This window comes from Sorex araneus, chromosome 4, assembly GCF_027595985.1.
Source record: "Sorex araneus isolate mSorAra2 chromosome 4, mSorAra2.pri, whole genome shotgun sequence".
Taxonomy (NCBI): Eukaryota; Metazoa; Chordata; class Mammalia; order Eulipotyphla; family Soricidae; genus Sorex; species Sorex araneus.
In genome coordinates, this window is record NC_073305.1 from 113,651,131 (window position 1) to 113,673,426 (window position 22,296).

The following is a 22,296-nucleotide window of genomic DNA, read 5'->3' on the forward strand; positions in this document are numbered from 1 at the left end:
TGCTCATTGGATTTGGTGACCTTCTGTGCATCTTCACTCCTTTGCTGTGCTCCTACTGTGCTGAAGGTGAATCTTTGTAGCTAGACCCCTGGAAGTCTCTGAGGGATTAAACTGGGAATTTCTTTTTTCATTCTTTGCTCATGTTCACCCAGTGACAGCAAGTATAACTGTAGCAGCATGAAATTTCATGAGAAGAGATGGGCCCCTCTGACAAAGCAGAGGCTAGGTATGAAGGCTGCCGGGACCTAGACAGAAGGAGAGAAATGTGCGTCCAGTTTCGAAAAAGTGGGCCATATGTCATCCAGGAAATTAGGTGAGCAAGCATGTTTTGGTGACTGAAAAATGACAGATCAGTCATTAAGATCACTAGTCAGAAGGTTTGGGTGGCTAAAAGATGCTGGCAATGTGAATTTCTTAATTAGAAGCATCAAGTCAGACACATCTGTGATAATCATTATGCTAAATTCCCAGATTTGGTTCCTGGCACCACATGATCTCTTCACCCCCCAGCCCACAGGGAGAGGCCTCAAAAATGGAGCTGGAAATGCCCTTACATTGCTTGTGTGGGCAAAAACCAAAACAAACAAAAATAATAAAGAGTGCATATAAATTTAATAATCTAGGAATTGTTAAAAATTATTTAAAATCTGTCTCCAGGAAGCAACAATCAATATTTATTCTAAATAAATTATGCTAAAATCAGACATAAGCTTGAGGAAAACAATATTGTTTTTTTCTTAGTCTGTTTAATTTATACCAAATACCCCAAATAAATGGAACACGAACTGGCACAGAATAGTACTTAGTGGATATCTATTGAATCTTTATGTTAAGACAAGACCACCCAGGATTATAAAACAATACCAAGAATTTTTTTAAATGGTCCTGACCAGTCAGTGGATTAATTTTGTCTTAGAAAAAGAAATAACAGGTATTTAAAGCATAAGGGTTTGATTGATATTTGGATTAATAGTCAAACACTAGATTGGTATCTGTCCAAATTCTATTCACAATTGTGGATTCTTTCATAAATGTTCTGAAACATTTTTAAATGGTATAACAGACATAAACCCAGAACTGCATCGGTTTTGTTTCAACAGATTTGGGAGATGGTTTGTTTTTGAAATATCTTCATCATGAATTATTCATACTGGAAAATCAGCAAAATACTTAGTAATTCAGCTGTAGTGCTTTACTTTGTTATTTGGACAGGACATTGGAATCACTCTGGAAAACCCAGGGGAGGTAGAAAATTTGGCAAGAAATAGCAGACCCTAAAAATGGTGATAACTTCATAATAAATACATAATGTACTTTTAGATTACAAAGCATATTGATGTATATTATCTAAATTCATATCCATGATAATATTATTAATCAAGTCTCAGTTCCAAGTCATTGTGAATCATGTTTGAGAGTACTGATCACAACATTTTGCTATCCAATCAATTGAAAACAAAAATAATGATAATTATAATAATCATGGCTAATTCTTAAGTAGGACTTATATATGTGCCAAATACTATCAATGGGTTTATATTATATTAACACACTTACTCATCACAACAATAACATTCCAATAGAAATCAAGGCATCCCTTAATTAAAATTGGTTTGCAAATTTAGTTTTCATCCAATGCCAAAATTGGTCTCTATCATTCTCCTGAATTGAAAAATAATCGAAGAGTGACTTCCCTGACTTTTCTACCCAGTGCCATGCTATAAATCTAAAATGGTATAACATTATACCATTATAAAGATAATTGAGGTCTGGTTGAAAAGGCTTGTGCTTTCTGCGGTTCTCTATACCAAGAGAGTCAGGATGTGTAAGCTCTGGCTTGTTTGGGCCCAGAGAGGAAGGGGACAGCTGTGGATCACAGTCTTCCCCCAGTCTCACCAGTCACTCACAAACTTTTTTAGCAACTATAAACTAAAGCAACTATAAATAGCTACTGAAAATTATACTTATGTCTCCTGGGAAGTAAATCATGTTGCCCTCTACACCTCCAGGAGCACCATGTAGAGTTCGTATTTTTCACAAAGAACTGGCAAGCAGGTCCTGACTCTACACCAGGCTGTATACACTGTGGTGACTGGGAGTGGAAGAGGGCAGTTTGAGTTTCCCTCCCTGCCCAGCAGAACCCTAGCAGCCTAAAGCCTCCAGAATTCAACTGCAACCATGCTCAAGGCCACTCTCTACAGACTCAGATGAGCTTCACCCATGAGAGTACCTGCAGAAAAACCCAGGTTTTCAGGACTCGTTACTGAAATCTCCAAGCTCACTTGGAGGGGAACTGGGCCTCCTTCCAGCTCCCAAGCTTTCCAGTAGCTTGGCAGTCACACCAGCAACTGCCCCTGGCACCATATAATCTCATCAATAGCCAAGAAGAGAGCAATATAGGCCTTACCCATGAGTAACTCTGCTCTATAATCATATTCTATATTTCAGAATTTCTAAGTACATCCTCTCATACTCTAGCCCACCAATGTACCAAAAGAAGCTCACATTTGTTGGGGTTCAACATAGATGCTTTTAATCTCTTATACACAAGGGCTTAAATGGCCCCAAGATGAGCTACAACAATCTTCACACACTTTCCTCTTAAGATGGTGGGAAGGTGCAAAGTGATGGGATTGGTGTTTGAATATTAAATGTAATGAATTATTGTGAACAACATTATAAAATTAAATTTTTTAAAAAAGAACTGCAAAGTAGCAAAGTCAGAAAGTGAGTCCTGAGATCTGCAGGCAGAGACCAAAATATATTTGCTCTACACCATACTGGAAGCCTTCCACTCAGACAAGTTCAACAAAGGAAGAAAGGTGAACATTCTAAAAGTGAAAGTCTGATTATTCTTCTTGAAATGTTTTCATGACCTAATAAGATTTTCTTTCCCCCACAATTTCATGTCACATGTTCTGAAAACAACATTCAAGCCATTTCTTTCTAAACCAGTTAAAACTATGGAGTGAACTGCACAGACAGAAAGACAGGAAAGAAGGAAAGAAGAAAGGGAAGGTGGAAGGAGAAAAGGAAAGGGAGGGAAGATGAGAGAAAGGAAGAAAAACATTTTAATTCTATTTTTTCTCATGTCAGTATTCTTAAAATTGACTCAGTTTGAAATATTTCCATTATTTAATCTCTTATTTGCAATTTTTATTAGTCTTTATTCAATAAGTTTTCAAATATGAAAATCCTTATTAGTTTACTCTCTATTAAGTATGTATAGATAATTATTATATGCTGATTCATATAAGCTTATTGCTTATTAACAGGCTAAAATTGCAAAGTATGAATGAATTTGATTATACATTTCCATCTACAGAGATTTATTTGTCTAATGCAATTAAAGGTGTTTTCTATAATTTATTTTGAAGACATTTAAACATTATCAGCATGAATGATTCCCTGTATTTCCCTGTATTTCTTATATTCTTTTTGGAAATTCTATTCTAACTTTAGAGTTTTGTTTCATGTGATCTCTGAAGTCTTGAACAATTCTCCCTTCAATAAACTCCCTAACTGTTATTATAATAAGAGATCCTGAAACTTATTTCTTGCTCAGGTAGTGAACTAAATCACCTAATGGAAAGGTGGTTTGCCTCTCTTTGGTGCTTTAAGAGAGACTCATCGTTGTCCCTAATCTTCTGTATTCAGCCAATGGAAGAAGACAAAAAGAAACAGCTGTTTTTTCAAAAGTCCTCCAGTTTGCTCAGAAGTAATGCAAATCATCTTTGCTCACATTCTATTGATGAGAAGAAATCACCAAAACCAAACCACTGTGCAGGGTAAACAAGAGGCCTAGAAGATATAGTCCTAGGGCTGGAGAGATAATACAGTGGGTAGGTTTCTTGCCTCGCACATGGCCAACCCGGGTTTGATCATCGGTACCACGTATGGTCTCTGAGCCCTGCTAGGAGTGATCCCTAAGTACAGAGCCTATATGAATATATATGTAATATCAAAATATATATACATATATATGTATAATTCCCATTTACTCAGTGCCTCAACAAATACTTTTTGGACATCTACTGTACCCTATGCTGAAGAGCAGTGTTGTGGGGCCTGAGCCATAGTACAGAGGCTAGGGTGTTTGCCTTGCACGTGGCCGACCCTGGTTCAATCTCCGGCATCATATATGGTGCCCCAAGCACCGTCAGGAGTAATTCCTCAGTGCAGAGCCAGGAGTAACCCCTGAGCATCATTGAGTGTGACCCAAAAATCAAAAAAAGAAAATGAAAAAGAAAAAAAGAAAAGAACAGTGTTCTTGATCCAGAGTATAAGAGAGGTCTGAACATTGCTAAATTAATCTCTCTAAAGGAGCACTGGGGTCCTTGGCAGAGAGAGGTGGGTACACTGGTGAGAAGTGTGGTATTGGTATTATATGCATGAGAAACTAGCATTTACAGATTGGGACTCTGTACTAATGAGAGTTGGTACAGCAAGTTGGGCATTTGCCTTATTCATGGCTGACCTGGGTTTGATCCTCAGTATCCCATTTGGTCCCTCGAATCCTGCTGGATTTGACTCCAAAACAAAACAGATAAAAAACAGATTAACAATATTATAAATCACAGTATCTCAATCAATATGCACTATAGCACTGTCATCCTGTTGTTCATCAATTTGCTCAAGTGGGCACCAGTAAGGTCTCCATTATAAGACTTATTGTTACTGATTTTGCATACCAAATACCCCACAGAGAGCTTGCCATGTGGACGGGACACTCTCTGTAGCTTGACGGGCTCTCCAAGAGGGAGGGAGGAATCGAACCCGGGTCAGCCACATGCAAAGCTCAGCCCGCTGTGCTATCGCTCCATACTCTGTTTTCTCTTCAGATCATGTAACTGAAAATAAAATTTTAAAAATTAAAAAAAAGTAATGCTTCCATTCCCATCTGTAGACACGTCCCATGAAACCCCCATCAACTCTCGCCCTGGCTCACCCCACCCAGGAGCATCTCCGTTCCCAGCGGGAGCTGCACCCCACGTGGGCTCCATCTGCATCCTCCCACCCCCGGCCCCTGCACCATGTTCTGGAGCGGGGCCATGAGCTGCAGCCGCCGTGGACTCTTACTCTGCGCTCTGGTAGACGCCCACGGAGATGTTGAGTCCCTCCAGCTCTTCCTTGAACATCTGCAGGTTGGAGTTCACGTAGCTCAGCTCCAGGCGCATCTGCTCCCGGACCTTGGTGGAGGTGGCTGCCTTCAGAAGGTTTTCCGCGCCTGTTCTCATCCGTACAGCTTTCAGAATCTGCTGGTTCAAGGCAGCTCTCTGATTCTGCAGCTTGCTCAATCAAAATAAATAAAAGTTTCCTCCTAATTAAGTGAAGTACATTTGGGATATTCTAATGCTAAAGCACTAAAAATTAATATAGAGGAAATAAAAATTTAAAAAAGAAACCTTTGGGGGCCTTTTTGGAGATATAGTACAGCAGGTCCATCCAAAGCACTGCCAGGCATAATTCCTGAGTGAAAAGCTAGGAGAGACCCCTGAGCATCATTGGGTGTGACCCAAAAGCTGAAAGAAAGAAAAAAGTTCTTCTGAGACCTCTAAGGTCTCAACTTGGTCTAAGGTATTTAAATATATAACTGTATGGAATGTCATACAAAGGGGATGGGATTTATCTGTATAACAAAAAGAGTAGCGTTCAATTGAGCAAGAAAGTGAGACAAGATTTTCTAGGAATTTAAATAGTGTTTCATCAATAAACAGTGGTAGGGCTACCATTTTGGCTGAAAATAATTAACTAGGGATGGGTGGGGGGGCCTAATTATCAGTTTCTAGATTTACTCAAACTATAATTTAAATAAACCAGTTATATCCTTTTTAATATATCCTCCTTCATATCCTCAGTTATATCCATAAGCACTTCAGACTCATTTGCATCTATTACACCTAAATTGTTGCATAATTTAAGTGCAAGAATATCTGTCAAAATGTAAGTTTCTATCAAGGTTTAGAAGATTAATTAACTTACAAATGCATTCAATTTTGTTTCTATAATTATATAATACAAAATGGTTTCACAGCCAGAGGGCTATTAGGCATTTGCCTTGCACGTGGTCAACCCAGATTCGAATTTTGGTATTCCATATGGTCCCCTAAGTCTGCCAGGAGTGATTCTTGAATGTGAACCAGGAGTAAGCCTTTAGTATAGCCCCCAAACAAAACAACAACATCAAATAAAGACTAGTTTTTAATAAATTTTGCAGTATATGCTATAAAATCTTTTTTATCATATTTATCTTGTCAAGTTAGAATGAATGTGAATGAACATCCTTCCCTGTATATAATCAGAACACTTCTTTAATTCAAAATAAATTTATTAGAAATTAGTTCTTTTGTACATAACACCTTTTTATCCTTTTTATTTTGTGAGGTATCACTCTAGCACTGTTGTCCCGTGGTTCATCGATTTGCTCGAGCAGCCACCAGTAACATCTCCATTGTGATACTTGTTGTTACTGTTTTTGGCATATAGAATACACCACAGGTAGCTTGCCAGACTCTGCCATATGGGCTAGATACTTTCTATAAGTATAAAATTATAACAAAATTTAAAGCTTATTTTTTAGATAGTATAAGTTTATTTCTCAGTGCACTCTTCCTTGAAGCATATAGTAGAGTTTCATAGCTAGTAAATTGCCAAATCCAAGAAATACAATTAAAGAAGGTTTATAAAAGCAAATCATCATAATAGCCAGGGGTAGCATGACAATGACTACAGGCAAAAAAAGAAAGCAATCTTTGTTCTTCACTGAACAAACCATTTTTTAAATTGAGTCACTGAGATGCAGTTACAAAACTTTCATGTTTGAGTTTCAGTGATACAATGATCGAACACCCATCCCTCCACCAGTGCATATTCTCCATCACCAATGTACCCAGTATGCCCCTCCCCCTTTCCAACCCTCTCCCTGCCTCTATGGCAGATAGTTTGCCCTCTCTCTCTGCTTTTGGGCATTATGGTGAACAAACCATTTATGTAATAGTCTAAGAAGCAGAGTATGTCCTAGACATAACAGAGTTGAGATCCTCCTTCGTGTGCCAGCAAAAATGATAAAGATAAAAGCAGAAACCAATAAGCCATCCAGATTTCACAGAAACACAACTGTGTGGACCTGTGAGTAATAATTATATTTAATAGTATATAAAAAAGACTCAATTTGGGGCTGGAGCAATAGCACAGCGGGTAGGGCATTTGCCTTGCACGCAGCTTACCTGGGTTCAATTCCCAGCATCCCATATGGTCCCCTGAGCATAGCCAGGGGTAATTCCTGAGTGCAGAGCCAGGAGTGACCCCTGTGCATCGCCAGGTGTGACCTAAAAAGAAAAAAAAGACTCAAATTTAAAACAAGTTTTAGAAAAACTTCAAATTTGTAAAATGTCTAGAAATCTAATTATGAATTATCTAAAACATTATAGTACTAACAGGATAATCTCAAAATGAATAACATCATGCTTTTCCCTCTGATCAAACTCTGTTTTAAATATTAATGACTTTAGTCCCTATTCAGCCTTCTCCCTCTACTCTACTTGGCAGCGGTGGGATTCAAACCCATGCCCTCGAAGAGACTAGAGCCTTAATCCAGTGCCTTAGACCACTTAGCCATGCTACCTCCTTTCCTCTATACTAAATCCTAACCTCATTGAATAATTCTGAACCACTACTTGCTTTTTAAAAAATTATTTTATTAAAAATATTTTATTTTTTAATTGAATCACCATGAAATACAGTTACAAAATTGTTCATGATTGGGAGTCAGTCATACAAGGTTCCAACACTCTTCCCTTCACCAGTTTAGATTTCCCACCACCAATGTCCCCAGTTTTCCTCCCATCCCCGCCAGCCTGCCTCTATGGCAGACACTTCTCTCTCTCTCTCATTCTCTCTCTTTTTCTCTCTCATTCTCTTTCTCTCTCTGTCTTTCCTTTTCAAGCATTATGGTTTGCAATACAGGTACTGAAAAGTTATCATGTTTATTCCCTTACCTATTTCCAGCACTCAGTTCTTGTCTATAGTGACCATTTCCAGCTATCCCTGTCCACTGTCATAATGAACTTCTCTATCTTAACTGCCTTCCCCCTTCCACAACTTGTAGCAAGTTTCCAAGTTTCCAGTTCTCCTGGTTTTTGTTTCTACTATCTTGGGTATTAGCTTCCTACTATTATATTTTTAGATCCCACAAATGAGTGCAATCATTTTATGTCTGTTCCTCTCTTTCTGACTTATTTTACTCAGCATGATACCCTCCATGTTTATCTATTTGTAAGCAAATTTTTAGACTTCATTTTTCCTGGTGGTTGCATAGCATACCATAGTTTCTTTATCCAGTCATCTATTTTCAGGCACTCAGGTTGTTTCCAGATTCTGATTATTGTGAATAGTGCTGCAATGAAGATAGAAGTGCAGTATGTCTTTTCTGAAGTATGTTTTTGGGTTTCCAGGGTACATTCCCAGAAGTGGTATTGCTGGGTCATAATGGAAGTTCAATCACTGTTAAATCATTTTCTCAATTTGTCTTCTAATTTTAAATATATCAAAATTATTGTGAGTGAGGTCAAGAAGGTAGTACTAAGGTTAAAGTGCATGCAGCTGGTCCAGGTTTGACTCCCGCACATCATATTGCCCCTTCCCCACAAGCACCACTGAGTGGAGCTTTGGAGATCCCTAAGCATTGCCAACATGGTCTAGGTGGTCCCTGCACTCCTATATCCAAGCAATACTGCCTCCCGAGTCTTCCCACAAAACCACCAGGTAATTGCCCAAGTATTGCAATATGGTCCCTGGCCCCTTAAGCACTGCTTGCAAACTGTTCCCCAACAAAAAGACTGAATGATGCAATTTTTGTAATGGATTAGAAGATGTATATCTAATTTTCACAAGGTTATATGTATATGGGGAAAATACTATGTTCTTTCTCCTCATTTTTACATAGAGACATACAATTATGTTTCCAAAAGAACCAAGAAAGTTGTGGTCTTACCTTATAATACATACAATGTGAATTTTCTCTAAAACAGTCCTTAAAGTCAAGTTCACAAGTCAACTATGAATGTTTGCTAAGGAATTATGTTAAATTGCCTGACAAATAGATGATATTTGATCTGTATATTGGGTTTCATTATGTTTCATCAATCTTACTGATGAAGAGTGAATTTTAAAGGTGCTGATAGAACATTCAAAGATATAGACACAAGACCCTTTGCCCACTAAGAAGATAACAAATCCTTTAGCATAGCAATAATATATGAGCATACTCAGCAAGCAATAGATTGAACAAATGCTTATTGAAGTGTTAGGAAATGTGCAGGCATTTTGGAAAATGCGGTCTTATTTCATTCTCTCTACAAATATGTAAAATAGGTACTATTACTCTCACTTCTCAGGCTGTGAAAACCAAGCTTCCAAAGACCAAATCTATCAAGAACAGAGGGTGTGTTACTTAAAGCAATAGATATTAGCTCCCTAAAACTGATTTAAAAAAACAAAACAAGCACTGGTGGTTTAAAATACTATTGCTCACACATATCAGAATGAATACTTAATGCTTTCTGTCTAAGGTAGAAAATAAAGATGTCTTCTCTAGCTTCTGATAACCAACATAGTTCTGGAAGGTCTACCTACTTCAAATAAAGCAAGGAAAAGCATTCAGATTAGAATAAGAAATTTTAAAGTTCTTGTTTGTTAATGCATGATAGTCTATATAGAAAATTCCAAAGAACGTGTTAAAAATAAATTCTGTAACTAATAAGTGAGCTTTACAAGGCTATATCACACAAAATCAACAAATGAAATAAATAACATTTTCATATCCTAAAATTAAGCTGTACAATCTGAAATTTAAAATATAATGACATCTGCAGTCACTTCAGAGAAAACAAAATACTTAGGTATATATCTAGCATGACATGTGGAAGACTTGTATGCTGGAAATTACAAAACACAACAAAATAAATCAAAAGAAGCTTGACAGAATAGAACAAATAAAAGGTGGCAAAATTAAAACCGAAAACAATAATAATTGTATTAATTATAAATAATTTAAATACCCTACTTAAAATACTAAGAATGCAAAGTTCAACTAGTGACTATCTACTTCAATAAAGCTATAGGCACGTTTTTAAAAGCATAGGAAGATTAGAGAGATAGTAAAATGGGTATTGGGCTTGCCTTGCATATGGCTGACCTGGTTTTGATTTCTGGCATCCCATATGGTACCTCAAGCACCACCGGAGTGATTCCTGAATGCACACTCAGACCCCTCAGTATTGCCAGTTGTGGACCCCCCACAACAAAAAAAGTATACGAAAATATGCTATGCAAAATTAATTAAAAGAAACCTGAGTAGCTATATTATACAAAATTGCATACATAAAAAATATCAGAATATCAGCAAATATCAGGGATAATGAATCCATTTATGACATAATAAATGAAAATAATGATAATAATAATGATGAACTCATCAAAATATAGCAATTGAAGAAAATCTCCCAGTAGATTCATGCCAAGAAGCTAAATTTTATGGAATCACCATTCTTTACAGCAAAAGCCCTGGAGCAGCATCCATGGGTGATGGGAAGCCAAGTACCCACCCAGCCACTGCCATAGCAACTCATTGGCCCAGATCATAGATCCTGCAGTCTCTGGACCAAGCAGCCATACTCCAAAAGCAACAAACAGTGTAATGAATTCTTAGACTAAGACTTAATAACCCTGAAATCAGAAAGAACAATATTTATAAGAATTGATTTTCTGTATTTATTAATTTTAATATCTATTGCAGCTTTGTTATCTAATCAATGTGAATTCTAGAATAGAATCAACAATATAATAGTATCCACTTTTTTGTACACTAAAAGAAATCTTTAAAAGATATAAAAATTCTGGGGCTGGAGCGATAGCACAGTGGGTAGGGCGTTTGCTTTGCACGTGATCAACCCGGGTTCAAATCCCAGCATCCCATATGGTCCACCTGAGCGCCGCCAGGAGTATTCCTGAGTGCAGAGCCAGGAGTAATCCCTGTGCATTGCCGGGTGTGACCCAAAAAGAAAAAAAAATTCTAAATAAAGACCCTTTCAATAACAGAGTTTAAAATATATGATTCAAGAAGGAGGTTGGCATACCCAGTTATTGTTACAAATTTCAATATTTTACTCTTGATAGTTGATAGAGCAAGTTGGCTATGCTTCAGCAAAAGTACAAAAGATTTGAACAATACTATCTAGTAAATCACATAGAACAATCGCAGAATTTTTTTGTTTGCTGCCTATACATACTTTTTAAAACACATAAACATTACCAAAATAGATTAAAAATCTGAGTCATAATAGAAGTTTCAATAAACTTCAAATGATTGAAAATTGCAGATAAAGTTCTGTAAGCCTGAGTGAATGGAATTAAAAGTAAATTCATAATAAATAATTTTAGAGATACAATAGCAACAAAAACAACCTGAAAATAATCTATGAAATCTTTAGATATTTATGAAATTAAGAAATAAATACCATTGGGCCAGAGAGATAATACAGTAAGGAGGATGCCGATCCCTAACATCCTATATGGTCCCCCAAACACCACCCAGGAGTCACTCTTAAGCACAGAGCTAAGAATAACCCCTGAGCATCATCAGGTGTGACCCAAAAACCAAAAAGAAAATAAAAGCAATTCCAGATAATGCAATAAGTTAAATAAGAAATTACAAAATAAATTTTAATATATTAGTGAATGATAAATAAAATACAGCATATTAATATTTGTAGAATGAAACTAAAATAATCCAAGAGCAAAATTTTATTTTTAATACTTTATACTGGTGTGGGGGAAATTAAACCAATTGTCTTCATTTCTGCTTTAAAAAATCAGATAACAGCGAATTAAACCAGTGTAAAAATAAATAAAAAGACTGAAAGTAATTGAATAAAGACTATATTATAGATGAAAACCAGTGTTTAAATGTATAGCAATAAAATGCTATTTTATGAATAGCAATAGATTAAACATTTTTACCTAGACTGATCAAAATGAAAAAAAGCCTGCTACCTTCAATATTGTGAATTAAGGAGGATGGGAGAGGGGGAGGGAATGAGCTGGTGCACAGGGTTTATATGCTAGAGGCCTATGTTTGCTCCCTGGCACCTCATGGTTCCTTGAATACTACTCCAGGAATAGTTTTTAAACAAACTTGATGCGACCCAAGAACCAAAATAGTAAATAAAGAAAAAAAAGAGTGAAAGAGGAAATGCCAGTGGATGTTGCAGGCATTAAAGGATATGAATGGAATATTGTGAGTAATTTATGATTATGAATTTGACAACTTAGATCCTAAGTGAACAAATCCCATAAAGTATAGACGTAAAAGTAGCACAGAAATAAATATAAAATCTTAAAAGTTCTATGTATATCAAAGAAATTTAATGTGTAATTTAAAATATTACCACAAAAGGAACTCTTATGCACTAAGAGTGGTAACTTTCTGATTTATTCCTATGTAAAGCAATATATAGATTTATCAAAACACTAGGAGTAGAGCTACCACATGATCCAGTCATCCCAAGGCTCAATATAGTCCCAAGACACAAAAACATTTATTTGAAAAGATGTATTCACACCTATGTTCATTGCTCCCACTTGGTACAATAGCCAAACTGTTGAAACAACACAAGTATCCAACTACAGAAGAGTGGATAAGGAAGCCATGTTATATATAAATACACAAAGGAACACCATACAGCTCACCAAGAATGATGAAATCATTCAGTTCACTGCAACTTGAACAGAAGTGGAAGATTATCTTGCTAAGTGAAGTAATTCAGAAGAAGAAGAACAAATACTGGATATTCTCAGATGCAGAATAACAAGTCCCTTGACATGTTATGGAAGGACAAAACATTGGCTCTACATTACAGAGACAATAATACCAAGGAAGGACATAAATGAAGGGGAGAAACAAGAATAGAAGATCTGGAAATAACATAGTGTCAAGAAACTGCGACCTTGAGCTCATCTGTGACATAGAGATAAGGTTCCTGTAGATAGATAAATGATAGATAGATAATGATAGAAAGATAGATGATAGATAGATAGATACATAGATACATACATAGATACATAGAGATATATTTAAACCACTAAGCTGACACTATTGAAAACATGAAACCCAAACTACAATAATTAAATTTTAAATTGTAACTGCCGAGTATTGAGGCGCAGGAGATTGGTGAAGGTAATAGGTCACAGAATGGTGAAATTAAGAGAAGGGAACATTTTATACCCGAAACTCTATTGTTTACGACTTTGTAAACCAAAGTTTCTAAATAAAAATCAAGTTTAAAAAGCCTTTCCCCAAAGAACATTCAAGGTCCAAAAGTGTGCAAAGACACATTCCATTAATTGTTTGAGATCAAAATGATATCAATATTTCTCAACTCTTTTCAAAATATTTTAAACTCTTATTTTTAAGTCCAAGATAAATTTGATGCTAACTAGGCAAGAGTTAAAAAAAAGAGAGAAATTTTCATGCAAATATCTCTCATCAACCTAGATGCAAAAATTCATAACAGAACATTAGCAAGACAAATTAAGCAATATAAAAGCACAAATGACCATAATTTACTGGGTTTTTTCCAAGAATGCAATATCAGGGTTCTAACTAAAAGTTGATTGCTGTAATTCACCACATTAACACGGGGAAAAAAGATGCAATATGACTATCTCAATAATTGAAAAAAGATAAACTTGACAGAATTATACTTATTCGTTATTAAATTTTTCTGGATCTGGGAAATAGCTCAAAGGGCAGAAGCACATGCTTTTGCACAAAAGGTCCAGGTTCATCCCCAATACCTCACAGTCCTCTTGAGCCCCTCAACACTGCCAGATGTGACCCAAGAACAAAAGTGTAAAACACTTCCCATAATTTAAGAAGAAAGTGTCTTCAAACTAATAAAAAGATCTAAATTAAAAGCATTGTCGTTAACATATTAATTGAGAATGGTGAATATTTCCCCTAAATAGCTGCAAAATCAGAGAAGTGTATTTTTCACCACTTTTATTCAGCTTTCAGCTTGAGGGTATCATCAGCGTAAGGCAGGGCAAAAATATAAAAGCAATAACACTGGAAAAGAATCATATGTTTTCGGGTCTGGAGCGATAGTACAGTGGGTAGGGCATTTGCCTTGCACATGGCCGACCTGGGTTTGATCCCCGGCATCCCGTATGACCCCCCAAGCACCATCAGGAGTAATTCCTGAGTGTAGAGCCAGGAGTAATCTCTGAGCATTGCTCGGTGTGGCCCAAAACATATGTTTACAAATTCTATGGTTATTTTCATAGAAAATTCACACAAAATCTAAACAAAAAACTAAAATATATTGCATCACTGTGTAAACACTTTAAAGAAATTAAGATGCAAATGCTATTTACAAAAAAACCTAGAGATAAATACAGAACAATTCATATATTGAAAAATACAGGAGCCAGAAAGATATGCAGGGACTGGAGTGATAGCACAGTGGGTAGGGCGTTTGCCTTGCATGTGGCAGACCCAGGTTCAACTCCCAGCATCCCATATGGTCCCCCGAGCATTGCCAGGAGTGATTCCTGAGAACAGAGCCAGGACTAAGCCCTGTGCATCACTGGGTGTGACGCAAAAAGAAAGAAAGAAGGAAAGAAAGAAAGAAAGAAAGAAAGAAAGAAAGAAAGAAAGAAAGAAAGAAAGAAAGAAAGAAAGAAAGAAAGAAAGAAAGAAAGAAAGAAAGAAAGAAAGAAAGAAAGAAAGAAAGAAAGAAAGAAAGAAAGAAAGAGAAAGAGAGAGAGAGAGGGAGGGAGGGAGGAAGAGAAAGTGACAAATTCAATTATGAGAGAGAAATTCAGAGATCCATGTTGAAATGGTTGAAGCATTTGGATGGATTTGAGTCAAAGGAGGGTGAAAGTTATCATGACCACACATGGAATAGAAACTTTAGATTTAGCACTGTAGATTAGGCTACAATGACAGGAAGCTGGAATTTCCCCTGTCTAATAAAAAGACAAATGATCACAGCTTTCCATTCACAAAAGAAGGATAACACTGACTGATGATGTCACCTTGGATGAGTTGAACATGGCTAAAGATGACCCTCTCTGGAGCTGACATCAAGGAAAACTACAGAGTACCTGGTGTGATCGCTGTGAAGGAACCAAAAATGAAAGTGACAAAGATTTCCTAAAAATCCGAAGAAAATAAAATGTTCTTTACAATAAATAAAAAAGGATGGTAGAAAGAATACAGAAGATGCATGTCTTGCATGTAGCAGACCTGATTCCATCCCTGATATCACATGGTCCCCCAAGCATCACCGGTGTAGACCTAGAGGCACCCATTTCCTGTAAGGACCTCACCTGTAGGGAAGCCTAGATAATCCTTAGCACCAAAGAGCCCAAAACACTCCAATTCTTCAACCCTCACATCTAACCTCCAGTGAAACTTGCTGAGGACAACTGGAACAGAGCAACCTGGTCTCCTGACCACCACTTGGAAAGCTCGAAAACACAAACAATAGAATGAAAAGACACCCCTGAAGGGCTTACTCTGTAGTGAAGCAAAGTTGCATTTGAAGAAACTATTCAGAATACCCTGACCTCTGACGGATGAAGTTGCTAAATTTGTCCAGAGGGACCCATGTTCCAGCTTATTATTATTAGCAAAACATCCTGTGAAGCTTCTGAGCAAGGTGTATAGCATGTTCATTGGGTTACCTTTATCCATTGGACATATACAGTGTTCTGGTGCTCTCTCCAAAAAAAGGCATAAGGAGAAGGAAAGAGAACTAGCGGGGGAGGTGGGGAGAAGAGACAGATCAGAAGCAACAGGCTCAAGGGTCAAGATACATTGGTGTTATTAGGAATGATAGAGCTAAATATCCAGACCAGTCAACACACTGAAATCATAAAACCCAAATTTTAATAACCAAACTTTAGAAGATGCCTGGCAAGATGGCAGACTGGGGAACGTGTAGAAAAAGAAACCTGGGAACACCTGTGGAGGGAAGTTGACAATGGTGGCAGGATAGGTAATGGGACATTGTATGTCTAGAGCCCAACTATGATTAACTTTGTAAATCATAGTGCTTAAATAAAATAAAATTTGAGGGGGAAATAAGTAAGTTAATAAAGGGAAAAATTAAAAAGACAAATATTTCTGAGAGAAATTAAGAAATACCAAAATAAAATGGAAAGAGTCAGGAATAGGGACATACTATATTATACATTTTAATCTTTTAGATTAGTCTGTATTATGGGACTGGATCAATATAGTACAGAGGCTAGGGCATTTGCCTCTGTAATTGGCCAACCTGGGTTCAATCCCCAGCATCCTATATGGTCCACCAAGCACTGCCAAGAGTGATCCCTGAGTGGGGCTGGAGTGATAGCACAGCAGGTAGGGCAGTGGCCTTGCACGCAGCTGACCTGCGTTCGATTCCCAGCATCCCATATGGTCCCCTGAGCACTGCCAGGAGTAATTCCTGAGTGCAGAGCCAGGAATAACCCCTGTGCATTGCCGGGTATGACCCAGAAAGAAAAAAAAAAAAAGAGTGATCCCTGAGTGCAGAGCCAGGAATAAATCCTGAGCATTGCCAGGTGTGACCTAAAAACAAAACAAACAAGCAAAAAAATAGTGGTATTTTCTACTGGATGTCAACTCAAATCCCAAGAACAATTTTTTTAGAAATTGAAGTTTTAGTCTAAAACATACGGTAATTCATAGAACCTAGGAGAGCAAAAATAATCTTGACAAAGCTGTCATTGAACTAATGCCACCATATCTCAAGACTTGATATCAAAACTAGAGTAAATTGATAATGCTATATTATCATTAAGGTCCATCAGTGAAACAGAAGTGTGGTCTTAGAGACAAACACAGCTGATTGAACTAAACAAAGGCACATTTCAATGAGAAAAGAATGCCTTTCCATCAAAAGATGCTGAAATGATTAGACATCCTTATGGCGGGGGCCCGAGGGAGGGGTGTTGTAGCACTGGTCTCATATCCAAATCCAAACATTTATTCAAGATGAATCCTGAACATAGAAGCTAAACATACCCATCTAGAATAAAATGATAAGAGAATATCTCTGACCTTCAGCTTAAAAAAGACTTCTTAGGACTCAAGATGACTTAGACTTCAATATTGAAATCTTCTGCTTATTAAAAGACATCATTAAAAAAATACAAAAAAAAAGTAGAAGAAAATGTTCACAAAGCATTTCTCTGACAAAAGACTTGTATCCAGAACATATAAATATCTCCTAAAACTCTGTGTACTTGCCTTTGTTTCATTCTCACAATGGAAATGTTTTTCTGCTATTAAAAATATAATAATCTCATAATAACAACTTTGTGTTCCAATCACAATTCATATGTCAATAAGAGAGAATGAAGTACCCCTATATTCTAGTGTCTAATACCTCCACATATAATTTTTGTTCACACTGAGATAAAACTGAGAAATATGCTCCCCATCCATTTTTCCCTTGACAGAGTATGTATGACAGCTGAAGAAGTAACTTTAATAAACAAAGATAAAATAGGGGTTATTTTGTTTGGTTGGTTGGTTGGTTGATTTTTTTGAGCTACACTGGGTGGTGCTCAGAGTTTACTCCTGTGTCTGCACTTCGGGATCACTCATGGAGAGTCAGGGACTGAACCCCAGTTGGCTACATGCAAGGCAAGCACTCTACCCACTATACTATCACCATGCCCCCCCAAATAAATTTTTAAAAATGAATTGCCACATATTTGGAGAGGCTTTAAATGATTTGAAGAAAGGTGGGCCAAAGAGAATAAACAAAGAGATTAAATGATATTTATGGAGAAATATAGTTATTTAAAACCAAAAGAAAGACTATTTATGCTGGTAAAATAAAAGTATTAGAGGCAAATAAAGATGAAAGAATGTTAGAAGCTGGTAAAATAAAAGAGTTAGACCCAGGCTGTGGGAAGAGCAGAAGGGAACTGGGGACATTGGTGATAGGAAATGTACACTGGTGAAGAGATGGGTGTTAGAACATTATAAGACTGAAACCAAAACATGAAAAAAAAGTTTAAGCTAAAAAAAAATAAAAGTGAGTTGAGTGTGCCATATCTATCAATGTTCCAGTCAGCCAGTATCTAAGGGGAAAGATGAGTGCAAACTTTTCCTAAAGAATGATCGTAATTAAGTTCAAAGATGATGCTCCTGAGTAAAAAATGCAGTATGCTAATTGAGTAGTGAAAGAGGACTATAACATTGATCATTATAATATACATATTAGTGTCTTCTTTTTTAATCTTTTAAAATAAAATTATACTCTAATAAAATATTGTAAGATGACCACTATTACAAATCACTGCCTGGGTCAAGAAATAGAATTTGGCCAGATACCAGAAATTACATTTCAGTAAAAACTCCCTCGCCCCTCTGAATACCCACTCTCCTAACTTTTAAGTAAGTTTACCTCACTTAAATGTGCACTCCTAGTAATTTAGTCTTACATGTTCTTATTTTTCATGAGGATTTCTCTGTAGATCTCAAAGCATAGAATTCTCAACCTTAGCAAAATCCTTACCCATGTCGGGGAGGTCATGAGGACCTGTGTTACGTGAACGTTCTGCAATCGGAGGCGCTGAGGTAGGAACGCGGAAGAAATAATCACTGATTGGAGGACTAAGGCTCGCTCTGGCTCTTAGCAAAGGCAGAGGGCCTCGTGGACCTCCTTTTATTGATCATGGTACCTCTAAAGGGTGCAATATAGTGACGTCACCAAAGGCATCAAAAAATGTTAAAGGGAGAACATTGAGACAATGGAACATATTGTTTCCTTGTATGGGTAGGCCTATAGCCTCGGGAAAAGAATACAGAACTGAGAAGGGAAAGATACAAAACCGAAACTGAAACCTTCTACAGGCACCTGGATTTACATCCCAAAGACAAAGCTGGGCCTGCACCTGAAATCTACAATTTACAATATCAAAGGTCAGGCCTGGCTAACACCATCTGCATGTCAAAGACCAGCCAGGCTTCTGTGAGAGAAGGAAAAACTGCTCTTTTCAGTATTCTGAAATTATTTTTCTGAAGGCAGCTTGAAAGGGGAAAATGTTCAGCTTCATCCAAACCAGTCAGGACACATTTTCATGGGTCCCTATGTTCCTGTCCGTAGTACGGTACAGTATACATGGGCTCGCCCTGATAGCTCAGTCCAGCCCCAACAGACCTGGAAGAAGTAAAGGAAGGCAGACAAATTAGGAGAACTTCTCTGCACAGGCGATTCACCTGATACCTGCCAACCTTCCAACTTGAAGACCATCCTTCAGAAAGTTGGAAGAAGAAGCCAATGAAAATCTTTATCAATGAGAAGTTAGAAGTATAAAGACATAAATTATGTTTAGTATTAGAAAATAAAGACTTCTGTTACCAGAGGGAGAGTATAGAGATTAAGGAACTTGTCTGCATGCAGCCTACTCAGGTTCAATTCCCCAGCACTGAGCACCATTGGGAGTAACCCCTGAGCATACAGTCAGGTATAGCCCCTGAGCACTGCAAAGAATGACCCAAGCCCCTCACCCCACCCTGACCCCACAAAAACATATTACCTCTATTGCATTTTAGAGTTTGTGAAACAGGACTCATTTTTATCACCCCCAACCTTTTCTCTTGACCACTGCTTCAAACTGTCTTGTCAAGGTCATATATGTCATCCCTAGTTCCTGGCCCAATAGTTAAGTTCCTGTCACCCTCTGCCTGTTAGCAGTATTTGTAAAGGATTCATTCACACATTTGATAACTCTCTTAATATACTTTCTTCACACATCACCTTTCATCTCTGCTTGCAGATTCCTTCTTTCTTATTGATCCTTAAACTCTGAAACACTTCATGACCAGTTGTCAGATTGATCAGTCTATCAGTGCTCTCCTAGTGATCTCAGCAGCCATTTAAAAAATGAGTATGTGTGCCAATATAAAATAACTTCAAAAAATATTGTTAAATAAAAATTAAAAGATGGTAAGCTGGATGTGGATTCAAACAGAACTGGGGATCCTGAAAACACAAGAACACAAAACTAATCTACTACTCTATAGTGTAAGGTGAAAGAGAAACCAGGAAGTAAACATTGAAGATGTGAGGCTGGAGCAATAGCACATCGGTAGGGTGTTTGCCTTGCACGAGGCCAACCCAGGTTCAATTCCCAGCATCCCATATGGTCCCCTGAACACTGCCAGGAGTAATTTCTGAGTGTACAACCAGGAGTAACCCCTGTGCATCGCCAGGTGTGACCCAAAAAAGCAAAATAAATAAATAAATATGTGAGAATATAATCACTCCACCCTCATTGTTAACCATAATTACCAATGTTTTTGTTACTTTTCTAAAGCAGTTAAAAAGGTGAATCAGGTATAAAACATACCCTCCAAGATGTATAGATTGCTAATGGGGAAAGGGTAGATGAAAATAGTTATAAAATAAAAGGAAAAGATGTTATTAGAAAAAGGACAATTAGTAGTTTGTGAAGCTTCCAAAATAGATAAGACTTAAAAAATGCTATGGAGTTGAGTTATATCTGATTTTACATTTACTCCATGCCTTAGAATAGCTTTCAGAATTTTGCTCCATTACTTAACTGAAATTTCTGAGGCTTTCTGTTCCTTAGCCACACTATTCCTTATGATCTCTATATTACAGTCAAAGGGAAAAAGCCTTTTTATTGAAATTCACTCTACTCAATAAAACTTAAGCACCTAACATAACATAACCAAGGATTATATTTGCAGGAGAAAAATATTTTTAATTTTTCATTATAAAGTTTTGCTTTATCCTATTTAAGAGGAAGAAATCAAAATGGAGACATAAACAGTCTCCAGAAAGAAATGTAGAGAAGTCACCCCTAAGTTAGTGGCTTAGTTGAAATCTAAATTCAGATTTGTTCGATTACAAAGCCCATACTCTAAGTATTACAACCCATTTAAAATAAAAATACAAGTTCAAACTATTTATAAAGAAAGAAAAAGGGTAAATTAGAAGAAATTAATGTACTAGCATCAAAGAAAGCATTTTTCTTATAAGAAAAAGGAGATAGTTGGTGGAGGAAGTACCCTGTAAGAACTAGGGAAGCAAAATACACCCCAAAATTGTAAATCCAAAGAAACACTAAAATAATGGAAACAAAGGGACAGAGAGATTGAATGATTCTCTTTTAACCTCAGAAAATACAGAACATTTCAAAGATAGTTGCCTAATTTTTGTCTTCAGTGAAATGTTAATTTTATTTAATTCTCTGTAGAAAAAAAAATTGTTACCTCTGTCCCTACCACTCCCTTCTCCCACCCCCCATTCGGTTATGGCCAACTTAGTTTTGGAGAGGAGAAATTAAATCCAGGGCTAGATTCTGTTTTCTTGGCTTCTGACCTCCAGTACCTTTCTGCACCTAAAATTCCCACACACTTTCACTCCCCATTTTACAGATGCTCACCTGCTCCTACTCTAACCCTTTACCGGAATCATTATATCTCTTACGACTAATCAGCATTAATATGTGTCCTAAAACCATTCAAACACTAGCTTTTCTGAACATATTCCCAAAGAATCAGATCAGAGACTGTTATTAGAGTTTTATCTGCAACCATTTGAAATGAATATTCTATTGTGGATTTTGCTTTGTTCTTATAAATATATATTTATATCTTACTTTGCTTTTTAAAACTTTATTACAGTTAGGCATTCATTAAATGTCATTGACTGCCTCACTGACTATCCAGCTTAATTACAACTACCCAGAAAACGGATAAGTGAAGATGATAGATAGGCAGACAGATGAGAAATCACAGCTGTTAACCAAAATTAACACTTAGTTTAATGTGATCTTTTCTAATGTGGTGATAATATTGTTTCATAGTTGATTCACTATTACTTTGAGAATAATTCTGCTGCAAACAGAATGACATCATATACTTTTTCTCTCTTTTGTCCAAAAGGGCAGAGTGAGCTAGATAAATTATATATAAAATATATTCTAATTATTATGAATAATTAGACAAAATTACACAATCCTGAAATTTTATACAAACATTGTTAGATGAAAATATTTATGAGGTTGAATATTTACTGTGAACATTAAAAATCTAATTTGAAGTCTGCTTATTATAAGCAATACGATGTTTTAAATGTAACGGTTCCAATAGGTTTTAAAGTATAGAATTTTTACATGCATAAAAAGCCTTTTGTATATTCTTATAGCTCTGAATAAATATAGCATTGCACTGCTGCCATCCCA

General features: G+C 36.7%; 1 protein-coding gene across 3 annotated transcripts in view; it reads left to right on the forward strand.

Annotated features, from left to right (window-relative positions):
• The window catches only part of HTR1E (5-hydroxytryptamine receptor 1E), a 90,807-nt gene that overhangs the window by 62,109 nt on the left and 6,402 nt on the right, over window positions 1-22,296 (forward strand). The window contains exon 1 of one of the 3 annotated variants that reach the window (XM_055136986.1): window positions 192-313. The exons of the other annotated variants lie outside the window; for them this stretch is intronic. The gene's annotated coding sequence lies outside the window, so the exon portion shown is untranslated. Of the gene's footprint in view, window positions 1-191; window positions 314-22,296 lie in introns of those variants that run through there. 3 annotated transcript variants of the gene reach the window in all.